Here is a 15,855-nt window from a genome sequence, read left to right as displayed (position 1 = left end):
TTGATAGTAGTAAGGATCAAAGGAACGATCAAAAACTCTCCAGTGTGAACCTAGCCTTAGGCAGAAAGGATGACCAGGGAGGAGAGGTAAGGTTTAAAAAAAACACTCATCCATCACAGGAATGCTTCTTATCTATAGCGATTCGACTTCTAGAGTCACATTGAAGTCGCCTCAAATTCGCACGCAAGTCACACTGCATAGTCCTCGAGATCTTATGAAAATCGTAATGGAAAAGTGGGAAGTGATATGTGGAAAATGCAACACAAACGCGTCAAAAACGCATAAAAAAACGCACACCATGCGTTACGCTGCATTTAATGCAAAGAGGCAAAACCACGGCAAACACAAATCATGCGTTGTGTTATTGATACAGAACAGTGTGAAAGCAGCCTAACGTCTGGAAAACTTTGCACTTTCCCCTCTGCACCCCCCACCCCTTCTGAGGCCGGGACCCCCGATTGTTAGGAGAACCCCCTAATCTGTTTTCCTTCACATATCGGTCTTTAGGAGACCGTTCGCACTGGAGGATTGCGTCAAGAAAAGTGTGGCATGCTGCATCTTTGGCGCGTTGTGGCCCAATCACAATGTATGCATTTTTTTAATGCAACGCATGTAAAACGCATCATAATGCATGTTCAACACACAGGTGTGAATGGTTCTCCAAGCCATAACCCTCACTATGGGTACGCTGCGTCCTGGAAATGATGTCACACGATAGCAATGATGTCACAGCATCTCACTGAAGCCTGCTCTAGGCTGTGGCGGTGATTGCCACCTCCTGCTACAGATCCACAAACTCTTCACAGATGGGGATTGGGCAACAGCCACAGGAACCACTAATTATTATTAATATTATTATACAGGATTTATGGTGTCAACAGTTTGCTCAGCGCTTTACAATATAACGGGAGACAATACAGCAACAATACAGTTCAATACAAGAGGGATAGGAGGCCCTGATCCTGGGAGCTTACAATCTAGGAGGGAGGGGCTAGTGGTACAAAAGGTAGTAACTGTGGGGGATGGAGTGGTTGGAAGAGTAGAAGATTCCATTATTAGCTGAGGGCAGGATAGGCTTCCCTCAAGAGATCAGTTTTCAGAGATCGCCTAAAAGTAAGCAGAGTAGGTGACAGTCTGATAAATTGGGGTAGAGAGTTCCAGAGGATGGGAGAAGCTCTGGAGAAGTCCTGGAGATGAGCATGGGAGGAGGAGACAAGGGAGCTAGAGAGCAGGAGGTCTTGCGAGGAGCGGAGAGTACGGTTTGGGTGGTATTTGGAGACAAGATCGGTGATGTAATTGGGGCGGAGTTATAAATGGTTTTATATGTGATTGTTAGTGTTTTGAATTTTATCCGTTGGGCAATGGGAAGCCAGTGGAGGGATTGGCAGAGAGGGATGGAGGACACTGAATGGAGGCCAGTGGAGGGATTGGCAGAGAGGGATGGAGGACACTGAGTGGAGGGATTGGCAAAGAGGGGTGGAGGACACTGAGTGGAGGGATTGGCAAAGAGGGGTGGAGGACACTGAGTGGAGGCCAGTGGAGGGATTGGCAGAGAGGGGTGGAGGACACTGAGTGGAGGGATTGGCAGAGAGGGGTGGAGGATACTGAGTGGAGGCCAGTGGAGGGATTGGCAGAGAGGGGTGGAGGACACTGAGTGGAGGGATTGGCAGAGAGGGGTGGAGGATACTGAGTGGAGGTCAGTGGAGGGATTGGCAGAGAGGGGTGGAGGACACTGAGTGGAGGGATTGGCAGAGAGGGGTGGAGGACACTGAGTGGAGGACAGTGGAGGGATTGGCAGAGAGGGATGGCAGATATGGAACGGTTAGTAAGGTGGATGAGTCTGGCAGCAGCATTCATGATAGACTGAAGAGGGGATAGCCTGCGATGAGGTCGACCAATGAGGAGGGAGTTACAGTAGCCAAGGTGAGATATAACAAGGGAGTGATTGGGCAACAGCCACAGGAACCACTAATGTCCCCCGCAGAGGGACCATCACTTATTGCCGCGCAGAGCTGACAATCTATTGACGCAGCTGCAAACCTGTCGTCACTCCTGACCCAGAGCTGTGACAACAAGCCGCCCACCAGCAACATCTGTGCAAACAGAGCTATCAGGCTGTATAATTGTAATGACAGGTAGACAAGGCAACAGCACACAGAGCTCACCGCCGCCGTGTCAGTACGTAGATGGCTGGTACAGGCGCACCTCGATTAACGTAGTTTTCGGTTTACGAATGAAAATCCATTAAAAATAATGGCTCGGTTTACAAATTTTTTTCGCAACGTGAAGTATGTTTCCCCAGGATGCATTGCACCTGGGAGGTTTATAGCGCAGCACCTGTGCATGCTGGAGTCTGTGGGTAGCACAAGGAGTCGAGTGTGGAGGTGTTGGAGCGGTTTTTGCATCGAGTTATTGCTTGATTAACCCCCCCTGGCGGTATTCCCGAGTGTAGCTCGGGGTAAAGTTTCAGCACCACAAGCAGTAACCCCCCCGAGCTACACTCGGGAATACACTGCAGCGTTGCTCCGGGATCTCTTCTGCACTTACCTTGTCCTGCGCTCCCGCGATGTCCCCCCTGCAGTGTCCCCAGCAATGTCCTCCAGCCGATGCCGGCATCTGTCTTCCGGGTTCCATTCCCTGCGACGTCGGGATGTACGGGGGACGGAACTGGCAGGAAATTAAAAAATGTGAAAAAGTGACATTCACTAAATTCACTAAAATCACATAGTATAACATTCCTGTATCAAACCATTTCACATACATTTTGTCCCGAGTGCTTTGTCCGGCGCCCTGCCTGCATTTTTACTGTTCTTTCTGCCTGGAAACTGAGAAACGTCCATGGCGTCCAAAAAGCGTCCCTTTAGGTCAGACGCGGTTTTAGACCGGCTAGAGAACAGCGATAGTAAATCAGAACCACTTGCAGAATTGAGTGATAATGATTGGTGGGGGAAATTCCTCATCAGACACTGAAAACGATTCTGCGACTGAGCTCAGCGATCTGCGAACTTGGCGCTCTATTTCACATTTCAGTGTTTTTGGTTTGATTATATTATTGAATTAAATTTATTATTATTATATTATTTTTTTTATGATTATTTATTATAATTTATGATTTCGTGTTACCAATTTTATCCTCCCCGGGATGTTTACTAGACTCTTGTTCGAACAGATTTCAGTGAGTTATTCCTAAGAATTACAGGCCTACAATAAAAAAATACATATTTCCATGCAAAAAAATGTACCGCTTTCAGCACAGAAATACTGACATCATCAGACCGCTAGGGAGGTTAATCATGTCCCTGTACAATATTTATGCCTTTAAAGTGCACTTTATAAAGAGTTTTGAACAGATAAAATACTTTTTTTACTTTCTTCTGACCTCCGGAACAGATTAATTGGTTTTCATAGTTAGTCTGGCTGAAAACAACAAAAGTCCATTCAATTCAACCACAGAAAATGCATTCGGTTTACAAATTTTTCACAATACGAAACATCCCAGAGAATGCATTAAATTCGTAAACCAAGATACACTTGTATATGTATATATATATATATATATATATATATACGCACACACTCTCTATTTTACAAACAAACATTACAAGACACAGGATTCCCTGAGCACTCTGGGTTATCTAAATAGACGGCACAGCAGGCTCCTTCCAGGTGGGCTGGCTCTGATTGAAAATTCAGATGAAGTACAAAAGGGAAGGGTGGAGTCATTGCTCTGGAAAGGGGAAGAGTCTCTGCTTTGGAAGGGGAGGGATCCCTGCTATGAAAGGGGAGGAGTCTATGCTTTTACTCTGTGTGTAAATTTTATCCTGTGTTAGTGATCTTTGTAAACGTCTGTCATTTAAGTCTCCTTTCAGGAGGGCTGTCTCTGATTGAAACATCAAATGGAGTAGTACAAAAGGAAAGGGTGGAGTTATAGTCTGGAAAGGGGAGGGGTCTCTGCTTTAAAGGAGGAGGAGGAGATCTTGTTATAAAAGGGGTGGAGTCTATTTTCTGACACACACAAACTCTTTATTTTACAAGCAAACATTACATGACACAGGATTCCCAGAGCACTCTGGGATATTTAAATAGACAGCACAGCAGTCTCCTTTCTGGTGGTCTGTCTCTGATAGAAAAATCAGATGAAGTACAAAAGAAAAGGGTGGAGTCATAGGTCCAGAAAGGGGAGGAGTCTCTGCTTTAGAGGAGGAGACCTTGTTATAAAAGGGGTGGTGTCTATTCTCTGACACACACACACGGGGGAGGAGTCTCTGCTTTGGAAGGGGAGGGATCCCTGCTACGAAAGGGGAGGAAGCTATTGATCTCTGTAAACTTCTGTCATTTTAGTCTCCTTTCAGGTGGGCTGTCTCTGATTGAAACATCAAATGGAGTGTACAAAAGGAAAGGGTGGAGTCATAGGTCTGGAAAGGGGAGGAGTCTCTGCTTTGGCGGAGGAGAAGTCCTTGCTATAAAAGGGGGTGGAGTCTATCTTCTGACTCATTGCTCTGTGTGTACATTTTATCCTGAGCTATTGATCTCTGTAAACGTCTCTCATTTTAGTCTCCTTTCAGGTGGGCCGTCTCTGATTGAAAAATCAGATGAAGTACAAAAGGTAAGGGTGGAGTCATAGGTCTAGAAAAGGGGGAGTCTCTTCTTTGGAAAGGGAGGAGTCTTTGTTATAAAAGGGAGGAGTCTATGCTCTAGCTTTTTTGCTCTGTGTGCACATTTTATCTTGAGCTATTGATCTCTGTAAACATTAGACACCAATGACAGTGGTTGACAGATATAAACAGGGGATAAACAACTACGAAACATAATTTTGGATTTTTTTGGGGGGGGGGGTATAAAAGCACCAAACCTTTTTTTAACCTCTTGCCACCCACATAACACATATGTGTGGCGGCAAAGAGGGTGGGCTATAACGCCCATGGATGGCTGAGGTTTCTGCGCTGAGAGCGTGCTCAGTACGCGCTCCCATCACAATGACTGAGCTGTTGTATAAATAGGACGGACTTCTGATCATGTGACCACAGCGACAGCCAGTTAGAGTGGTCATGTGATCAGGAAGTCCCGTTCCCTACAGATGTAAAGCCCACTTAATGGGAGGCCAAGGTTGGGAGGGAAGTGGCTAAAGTGTACCTGTCACGAGCCAAGCCAAAGTGACTGTGAAGTAAATTATCAACATGATGTCCGGGCAACCAGTAGAGGACATACCACCCCACATAGCACTTATCTTTGAACCCAATGCAAGAAACTTCCCTCCCAGGGTGTAAATTTGGAGTTCCCCTTTAACCCCCTGTCAAGGCCCCAACGCTGTCAAGGCACGTAACACTTTACTGCGAGCATTCAGCCTCAGCACCCTGAAGGGACATGAACATCGATTTCACGGAGCTCGGATCCGGCCTATCCTAGTGGAGCGGCGCTCAGGCCGGGGCGGACGGTTGCCATGGCAGCAGGATGCGTTCCGACTCCAATAAGTGACACAATTATGGACGCTGCAGTTGGTCGGCCGTGAAACCCCCACACAAGGTGACCCCCTGCCGGTGGCACGGAGAGAAGTAAAGATCAACCGATGAGCTGGAGAGCAGCAGACGCCGTCCAAGGCCCGAACATGGCTTTCTGATTGGATGAGCACCGCGACACGGCACACGATGTGCAAGATTAACTGCGGTGCAGCCAGAGGAGGACGGCGGGCAATTAATGGACGTCCCCGAGAATCATTTCCGCTCTCTCTCCAGAGGATGAAGATCATCGCTAAATTATAACATCAACTCAGCCGAGGAAAAATTCTCATTAATAAGCTGTGTGGAGGCGGGATGGCGGCAGGCGGCGGTCGTGTGACCAGTTCTGTGCTCCCTGTTACTGCCAGGCCGCACAAGGTCTCTGTAGAAGTGCAGGAGGAGGATCTACTACTGCCAGTGTCAGTACCTGTGTATTCCGTACAACTCCTGACCGATTGTTCAAGTACAATCAATGAGCACAGCGGCTGAGCTGGGGGCCCTCAGGGGCCCTTTGTGTTCTGCTCTTCGGGACTGCCCTCATCTTTTATCAGGGAAATGCCTGCGATAAAAACTCCCATGGGCTGCTCTATGTGCGACACGCAGAATCACATAAAAAATCGCCAAAACTAACATTGCGAGCGGGACCCTGAATTCTGCGCACAATGTGAACAGGGCCTAAAGGCGTTGTGGAAATACAATGTTATAGATACTTTCTGATACCGTTATAACTATCCCGGCACCATGACTGCTTTTGTTTCAGAAATCTCTTCTTCTTGATGGTGGGGGAAGGGTTACAGGAGACTGTCCAGACACACCGTGTGCCTGTATTCCATGGTCTGTTCAGCCTGAGGAGCAGGGGGAGTTTTTAAGAGGCAGGCTGTGCTTAAGCAGGGGAGTATTCAACAGGCAGGTAGGGAGTGTGTTCAACAGGCAGGCTGTGATTGGCAGGGGGAGTGTTCAACAGGCAGGCTGTGATTGGGAGGGGGTGTGTTCAAGAGGCAGGCTGTGATTGGGAGGGGGTGTGTTCAAGAGGCAGCCTGTGCTTACGCAGGGGGCGTATTCAACAGGCAGGTAGGGGGTGTGTTCAAGAGGCAGGCTGTGATTGGGAGGGGGTGTGTTCAACAGGCAGGCTGTGATTGGGAGGGGGTGTGTTCAACAGGCAGGCTGTGATTGGCAGGGGGCGTGTTCAAGTGGCAGGCTGTGATTGGGAGGGGGTGTGTTCAACAGGCAGGCTGTGATTGGCAAGGGGCGTGTTCAAGTGGCAGGCTGTGATTGGGAGGGGGCGTGTTCAAGAGGCAGGCTGTGATTGGGAGGGGACATGTTCAAGAGGCAGGCTGTGACTGGGAAGGGGCGTGTTCAAGAGGCAGGCTATGCATGAGCAGGGGGCATGCTCAACAGGCAGGCTGTGATTGGGGGGGAGTGTTAAACAGGCAGGCTGTGATAGGGAGGGGGCATGTGCCAGAGGCAAGCTGTGATTGGTTAGGGGGCGTGGTAACTGAACAAATTACCCAATATAAGCATGCTGTGTGTCTGCACAGTGTCCTGTATCTCTAAATCACAAGCTAATGGATGAAAACTGACCACCTAACAAAGATCAGCTTCTGTACTTTGTGTGGTCAGTTTAGAACAAAGAAAGATGACTGGCAGGATCAGCCAGGTACTTCCGATAGAGGAAGCACATGAAAGTTATGATTTATAACATACATATATGTGAACACACATGTAGAAAATGATAAATATTTAGGGTAACATACACTTTTAGGCTGCATTCACATCTCCGAGTAGCAGGAACCCGCATCCCTGCATGCTTTTTTTTTGGGGGGGGGGGGTTCATGCATTAACGTGCATTGCACATAGGGCAGCCCATTCATTTTAATGGGCTACCCTACGCGCAACAAATGTTGCAAAGAAACCCCTGTACTTTTTTTGGAGCGGAGCGTTTTTTTTTTCTACTGCACTTTTTTGTGCATTTGCAGCAAAACATGTGGCAAACACGCACCAGCTACCCACACGTGGGGCACATCGGGCAGGGCCGGGACAAGGGGTACCGGAAGGGGAGCCTGCCCTGGGCCCAGTGGTTTACTGTAGGAAAGGGGGTGCTTTCCTTCTGTTACTAGGCTTACAGGAGTAGTGACAACGGCAACACTACTCCTGTCAGCCCAGTGCTGGGAGCAGAGTGGGGAGGAGGAGAGAGCTGAGACGTGGTGCGGGCTGTGTTCTGACTCCCCCTCCTCCCTTCTGTCAGTGTAGTACACCTGTATCAACAAGCAGGTGGCAGTGTTCACAGACACACAGGAGCTGTATTAGTAGGAAGGAGGTGGGGGAGAGAGAGCATAGCCTGCACCACCGAGCGCAGAAGTGTCCAGGAGAGAGCCAGGAGTGGAGAGCCATCAACACAAGCATGTGCCCAGTGTTTAAACTGATCTACACAGTGATTTTGAAAAGCAAGTGACTGCTGGGCGTAGGATTCCATAAACTTGCACATCATGACTGGGAGGAGGGGGGGCAGTTTGGTGTCTTTGCCATGGTGCTGGACGATCTTATCCCGGCACTGGCATGGGGAATACCACGAGTAAATGATATAGACAGGATATTACATCTGTAAGTACCGGATATATTTCTAAATCTGGCTTCACATCACATACAGACTTTCGTACGCAGGTGGATTCATGAGTTACACTGGTAGTATTGGTATGCTCTGGACTGCCCCAGGAGTTATTGATAGACTACAGTTTCTGACAAGTTGGACTAACCATCACCATGCTGGGACTTGTAGTTTGTCACCTATCGGATGGTCCCAGCCCTTTCTTCTAGTGAAGTAATTGTTGTTTCAGCAAGAATGAGAACCCGGCCTGTGCATCTACCCCTCCGCCTATAACTGGATTCATCATCACTGAGGATCCACCGTAACCAGCTTTCTAGCAATCTGTGATCAGGAACGTCACCTTGGGTTCGATGTAACATCAAGTTGTCTCAGCACACAGCAAGGGATGGAGCCGTGTCGCAAGTGTCGCAGTTGACGCAACGCAACAATTGTGTCATTGTTGGGCTCATAGCCGGAGAGCCCGCAGAAGGGAAATAGGTTCATTGTTACACAGAAAAGTCAATTTTTCCAGCAGGAGCTTCTCACGTTGTTGATGAGGGACACAAAAACGTAATGTTGCGCTTGGTGTGTTTCCAACTCCCACCCCCCATAATTCCCGCCATCTGTTCCCAGGACCCTGGACTCTGGAGTTCAGTTTATATAAGGCAGGCTGAATCAGGGCAGAGGTGGTTAATGAGTTGCTCCGGACATAACAGAGCGCAGGATCAGAGGCGACACCACAGGACACCGTCACACCTCGCAGCCCACCGAGTGAGCGTTACACCATTACTGGGGCGTATTCACCACGGTCCTGTGACTCGGGCATGTCTTGTGGCGCTGCACAAACATCTAATGCTAATTTAATAAAACAATTCATCCAGATAAATATTTTTTGCTTGTCTGGACCTTGCTGGGGATGACAAAAAGGCCAATCAGTGTCCCGACACAAAGCATGCACCAAGACACTAACTACACGTCCCAGCATGGTGATGGTTAGTCTAACTTCTCAGAAATTGTAGTCTATCAGTAACTCCTGGGGCAGTCCACATTGATCCTTGGTAGCTTTCTGTGGTGGCCACTGGTGGAGTTCTCCGATGATCATTGATAGCGTTCTGTGGTGGCCATTGGTGGTGTTCTTTGGTGGCCATTGGTGGAGTTCTCCAATGATCCTTGGTGGCTTTCTGTGGTGGCCACTGGTGGTGTTCTGTGGTGGCCACTGGTGGAGTTCTCCGGTGATCATTGATAGTGTTCTGTGGTGGCCATTGGTGGTGTTCTGTGTTGGCCATTGGTGGAGTTCTCCAATGATCCTTGGTGGCTTTCTGTGGTGGCCACTGGTGGTGTTCTCCGGTGATCATTGGTGGCCATTGGTTGTGCTCTCCAGCAATCATTGGTAGTGTTCTGTGGTGACCATTGGTAGTGTTCTGTGGTGGCCATTGGTGAAGTTCTCCGGTGATCATTGGTGGCGTTCTGTGGTGGCCATCGGTGGTGTTCTCTAGTAATCATTGGTGACATTCTGTGGTGGCCATTGGTGGAGTTCTGTGGTGGCCATTGATGGAGTTCACCAATGATTCTTGGTGGCTTCCTGTGGTGGCCACTGGTGGTGTTCTCTGGTGATCATTGGTGGCCATTGGTTGTGCTCTCCAGTGATCATTGGTAGTGTTCTGTGGTGACTATTGGTAGTGTTCTGCGGTGGTCATTGGTGAAATTCTCTGGTGTTCATTGGTGGCATTATGTGGTGACCATTCGTGGTGTTCTCCAGTGATTATTGGTGGCATTCTGTGGTGGCCATTGGTGGTGTTCTCCAGTGATCATTAGTGGCATTCTTTGGTGGCCATTGGTGGTGTTCTGTGGCAGGGGCGGACTGACAACTCATGGGCCCCCGGGCAATAGGGGATCATGGGGCCCCTGTGTCCTCTCCCACACCCAAAAAAGCCTATGAAAAAGCCAATGAAAGGTACCAGGGGCATCTCATGGGGCCCCCTACTGACCCCGGGCCCTCGGGCAGTGCCCAAGTGCTCGAATGGTCAGTCCGCCCCTGTTCTGTGGTGATCATTGGTGGCATTCTGTGGTGACCATTGGTGGTGTTCTCCAGTGATCATTGGTGGCATTCTGTGGTGGCCATTGGTGGCATTCTGTGGTGGCCATTGGTGGTGTTCTCCAGTGATCATTGGTGGCGTTCTGTGGTGGCCATTCTGCTTAGGCGGACTCCAGCCTGGACAGAGCAGATAGGACAGAACAGAGGGGATGGGTGTAGTTCACCCTCCCATCTGACCTGAATTTTTTTTTTGCATGCTAGTCTCGTATTGAAAGTGAAGAGGTTACTAAAGTTACAAAAATTCTTGTACAGCAGAATAAAAATGTAAAAGTGATGTAATTTATTGTATTTTAGGATGATTGCTTTACTGATTAACCGAAAATCATACGATCTGATATCGTATGAGAAACATTTTCGGATCGTGTGTACTAGGCTATAGGGTGGATAGCAGGGAATTCATTGTTAGGGTGGAGTAGATTTCCCAGGGATTTCATTGTCAGGTGGAGCAGCAGATTCCTGTTGGCACAGAGAAGTTCAGTTAAAGAAGTGACTGGAAGGTCATGGCTATCAGCGCCACCAATCGGCGTCTGCGCCTGACATTGCATTCTATCTCCTGAGTCCCCAAATACAACATCTCCGCCCGCCCGGCGCCAACACTCCAATTATCCACTGAGTCAACAAGCTGTGTTTATCCAGGCTTATCAGCAAGATGGCTGCCATGCGAGGTGACTCCAGACAGTGAGGACGCTGCGCTGAGAGACCGCAGGACTGACATGACCCCGGTACCAGGTCACTGCTGACACCTGAGGACAAGGATGACAATCATGATTATTATTTCAGTAAAACTAATAAATGTTTATCATTTGCACAAAGGAGCCAATAAACACACAGAGATGAAAGCCCAACTCCAACCAAAGTGATGTATCTTAGGTTTGGATGGAGATGAGAAGAGTTACAATTCCTGTCTGTGACCCCAGATGTTCCTTCATTTCTCTCCTTGTCTTCTTGTCCCTCCGTTTCCTGTTTGGGTGTCAGAGAGACAAGAAGACAAGGACAGCAATAACAACATTAGCACTGAAATTGTCCTCTTGTCTTTGTCCCCAGTGGAGAGATTCCCACCACCAACCCTTCTTTGCTGCAACCAAAACTATATAAAACATTCTGGATGGAGTTGGGCTTTAACATAGAGACGGACAAGGAAACCTGAGGAGCTTGTGCAAAGAGCTGACACTCTAAAATGCCAAAAAGTAAAAAACAGGAACGTCAGAGCTTCTGACTACCTGAAATATGACGCCATTCAGTGTTCCCTCCGTGTATGGCAGTCATTATTGTCCCCTACATGTGTCGCAGTTATTATTGCCCCCTTTGCTTGTCAGTCATTGCTGTCCCCTCTGTGTGTCTCAGTCATTATTGTCACCTCCACATGTCTCAGTCAATATTGTCCCCTCCATTTGTCGCAGTTATTTATATCCCAATGTGTGTCACAGTCATTATTGTCCCCTCTGTGTGTCTCCGTCAATATTTCCCCCTCCATGTGTCACAGTCATTATTGTCCCATTTCTGTATCGCAGTTATTGTTTTCCCTTCTAAGTGTTGCAGTCATTATTGCTGCCTTCCCATGTCTCAGTCATTACTGTCCCCTCCATGTGTCTGTCACTATTGTTCCCTTTGCATGTCACAGTCATTATTGCTGCCTTCCCATGTCTCAGTCATTACTGTCCCCTCCATGTGTCTGTCACTATTGTCCCCTTTGCATGTCACAGTCATTATTGTCCCCTCCGCATATCTCAGTCATTATTGTCCCCTCCGCATGTCTCAGTCATTATTGTCCCCTCCGCATGTCGCAGTCATTATCGTCCCCTCCGCATGTCTCAGTCATTATTGTCTCCTCCGCATGTCTCAGTCATTATTGTCCCCTCCGCATGTCTCAGTCATTATTGTCCCCTCCGCATGTCTCAGTCATTATTGTCCCCTCCACATGTCGCAGTCATTATCGTCCCCTCCGCATGTCTCAGTCATTATTGTCTCCTCCCCATGTCTGTCATTATCGTCCCCTCCCCATGTCTCAGTCATTATCGTCCCCTCCCCATGTCTCAGTCAATATCGTCCCCTCCGCATGTCACAGTCATTATCGTCCCCTCCCCATGTCTCAGTCAATATGGTCCCCTCCCCATGTCACAGTCATTATCGTCCCCTCCGCATGTCTCAGTCATTATTGTCCCCTCCCCATGTCTGTCATTATCGTCCCCTCCCCATGTCTCAGTCATTATCGTCCCCTCCCCATGTCTCAGTCAATATCGTCCCCTCCGCATGTCACAGTCATTATCGTCCCCTCCCCATGTCTCAGTCATTATTGTCCCCTCCCCATGTCTCAGTCATTATTGTCCCCTCCCCATGTCTCAGTCATTATTGTCCCCTCCCCGTGTCTCAGCCATTATTGTCCCCTCCACATGTCACAGTCATTATCGTCCCCTCCGCATGTTGCAGTCATTATCGTCCCCTCCCAGGGGCGAACTGACAACTCATGGGGCCCCCCGGGCAGTAGGGGATCATGGGGCCCCTGTGTCCTTGCCCAAACTCAAAAAAGCCTATGAAAAAGGTACCAGGGGCAACTCATGGGGCCCCCTACTGACCCCGGGCCCTCGGGCAGTGCCCGAGTTTCCAAATGGTCAGTCCGCCCCTTTCCCCTCCTCATGTCACAGTCATTATTGCCCCCTCCCCATGTCGCGGTCATTATTGTCCCCTCCGTGTGTTGCAGTCATTATTGTCCCCTCCGTGTGTTGCAGTCATTATTGTCCCCTCCCCATGTCTCAGTCATTATTGTCCCCTCCGTGTGTTGCAGTCATTATTGTCCCCTCCGTGTGTTGCAGTCATTATTGTCCCCTCCCCATATCTCAGTCATTATTGTCCCCTCCATGTGTTGCAGTCATTATTGTCCCCTCCGCATGTTGCAGTCACTATGGTCCCCTCCCCATGTCTCAGTCATTATTGTCCCCTCCATGTGTCGCAGTTATTATAGTCCCTTTATATATATGTCATTTTTGTCCCCTCCGCATGTCTCAGTCATTATTGTCATCCCGGCTTCTCATCTCTGGAATTTTTAATCATAGGATTTGTAGATAAAACTTTAAATTTTCTTCTCTAAAGTGTGACGCGGGGGGCGGGGCCAGACAACAGAACTGGAAAATAAAGTCTATTCTGAGAAGTCGGAGGAGGAAATTGATGGTTGTCACATTGTAGCTGTTTTTAGTGTCGGGAAGTTGTGGAGACATTGTAAAGGTGATAATGGCTGGAATTAGAATTCTGTATAAGGTGACACTTCCATTCACCTGTCACCGCTGAGTCCATGGACAGGGATGGGGGGGGGGGTGACAGTCACCAGCACAACTGACTGGGAGAAATATGTGACAGTACATTAAAGGAAAACTCTACGTCATCCCATTTCCTACAATTACCCAATTGTAAGATGCCAGTTCATCCTCTCCGTGTCACCTTAGAGTCCAAGGACGGTGATAGGGTTAGGGGGGTTCACAAGGAAAACTCTACATATCATCCCATTTCCTACAATTACCCAATTGTAAGATGCCAGTTCATCCTCACCGTGTCACCTCAGGGTCCCAGGACAGGGACGGGGCCGGGGGGGGGGTCACAAGGAAAACTTCACTTGTCATCCCATTTCCTACAATTACCCAATTGTAAGATGCCAGTTCATCCTCTCTGTCTGTGTCATCTCAGGATCCAAGGATGGGGATGGGGGGGGGTCACAAGGAAAACTTTACTTGTCATCCTATTTCCTACAATTACCCAAATGTAAGATGCCAGTTCATCCTCACCGTGTCACCTCAGGGTCCCAGGACAGGGCCGGGGCCGGGGGGGTCACAAGGAAACATTACTTGTCATCCCATTTCCTACAATGACACAATTTTGGGATTGTGCTTTGTCTTCTCTGTGTCACCTCTGCTAGAAGTCTTCAAATTTACATTAAAGTGGAGCTCTAGGGAAAAATAAAAATGCCACATATGATGTCGTCTGTTGGTAGCATTAACACAGCATTTTTGTATTTTTATTACACAATAAGCAGTACAATGCATTGTTTCACTAACCTCCAGCTGTGCAAACACTCACTGACAGAGGACAATCACAACCTGTACACACTAGAGTGGAAATTCTTCCTATAGAACATTGCAAACGTCAGACAGAATCCCGACTGAGGTATTTTCACTAACAGAAATGTAACTGGTGAGGAACACAGAAACTGACGATACTGGAGAAGCAGTAACTCCCAGAAACCTCCCGACAGACGGCATTCCCAATCCATCTCAGGGTCACATGCCCCCATATTGTGCTTTTCTGTGGAGGGAGTGGGTACCACCCAGGCCAATCACTGTTCAGAAATGGACTGTACTTTGGGCACAGAGAAGATAAGGATTCGTAATGGTGGGGTTCAACATAAAGGCTCCCAGTGTAGGAGTAGGTAAGTATGAGGCAGAATAGGGGTTTGGTGAGTATTGGGAATCAGTTTGGAAGTTTAATGAGTGTTGGGGATCGGTTTGGGGGTTTGGTGAGTGTCGGGCTTAGAGGTTCAATGCTGGAAGACAGGGAGTGTTGGGGATCAGTTTGCAGGTTTGGTGAATGTTGGGTTTAGGAGTTTTCTGTTGGAGTATGGGGAGTGTTAGGGATCAGTTTGAGGGTCACTAAGTGTTAAGAGTCTGTTCGGAAGTTCACTGTGTGTTTAGGATCAGTCTGGGGACTCGCTGAGTGTTCAGCTTAGGTTTTCTGTGCTGGAGGATGGATAGGTTTGGGGATCAGTTTGGAGGTTTGCTGAGTGTGGGGCTAAGGAGTTCTGTGTTGGAGGATAGGTAGTGTTGGGGATCAGTTTGGGGGTTCACTGAGTGTTGCTCTTAGGGGTTCCTAGTTGAAGGATGGGGAGTATTAGAGATCAGTTTCGGTGTTTGCTGAGTGCTGAGACCAATTTGAGATATTGTTGGGTGTTGTGGATCAGTTTGGAAGCTTGCTGAGTGTTGGGGCTTGGTTTGGAGGCGTTGTATTGAGATTAAGGGTTCCATGTTGGAGGATAAGTAGTGTTGGGGATCAATTTGTATGCTTGCTGAGTGTTGGGGCTTGGTTTGGAGGCGTTGTGTTGAGCTTAAGGGTTCCATGTTGGAGGATAAGTAGTGTTGGGGATCAATTTGGGAGTTTGTTAAGTGTTGATCTTAGGGGTTCCCATGTTGGAGGACAGGGAGTGTTGGGGAACAGTTTGAGGACTCGATAAGTGTTGGACTCAGGAGTTATGTGTTGAAGGATGGGGAGCTTTGGTAATCAGTTTGAGGGCTCACTGAGTGTTGGGCTTTGGTGCTCTGTGTTGGTAGGATGTTGAGTGTTGGTGATCAGTTTGGACGCTCACTTAGTGTTGGACTCAGAGATTCTGTGTTAGAGGGTAGGGAGTGCAAGGCAGACAGTTTGAGGGCTTGCTAAGCTTTGGATTTAGGGATGATGGGGAGCTTTGGGGATCAGTTTGGAGGTTCACCACGTGTTGAGCTTAGGGGTTCTGTGTTGGAGGAAATAGAGTGTAGGGAGTTTGGGGATTCCCTTTTGGGCGGGGCCTACAGCGCCCAGTACAGAGGGATACCTTTGGCTTGTCAATGAGCTCAACAATGCCCGGGACCAAGTGGGGCTGCGTTCATGTGAAGTCAACATTATGATGGCACCCAAACTTACAGACGACCTGTGCAGTAGTAAAA

At 48.4% G+C, this 15,855-nt stretch overlaps 1 long non-coding RNA gene across 3 annotated transcripts in view; it reads right to left on the bottom strand.

The window, feature by feature from the left end:
- Positions 1 to 8,088: 8,088 nt before the first annotated feature.
- The window catches only part of LOC149452110 (uncharacterized), an 87,951-nt gene continuing 80,184 nt past the window's right edge, over positions 8,089 to 15,855 (bottom strand). For 2 of the 3 annotated variants that reach the window (XR_016314926.1, XR_016314925.1), the window contains exons 4-5: positions 13,948 to 14,108; positions 8,089 to 10,917 (exon numbers count right to left, since the gene is read on the bottom strand). This is a non-coding gene — a long non-coding RNA (uncharacterized LOC149452110). The remainder of the gene's footprint in view (positions 10,918 to 13,947; positions 14,109 to 15,855) is intronic. The other variant, XR_016314927.1, reaches the window with a different exon arrangement.

Source organism: Staurois parvus, unplaced genomic scaffold (assembly GCF_062004578.1).
Source record: "Staurois parvus isolate SC_StPar_1 unplaced genomic scaffold, SC_StPar_1.0 ptg000496l, whole genome shotgun sequence".
Classification (NCBI taxonomy): domain Eukaryota; kingdom Metazoa; phylum Chordata; class Amphibia; order Anura; family Ranidae; genus Staurois; species Staurois parvus.
Note: the sequence above shows the minus strand (reverse complement) of the source record. Positions and strands in the feature narration are given on the sequence as shown.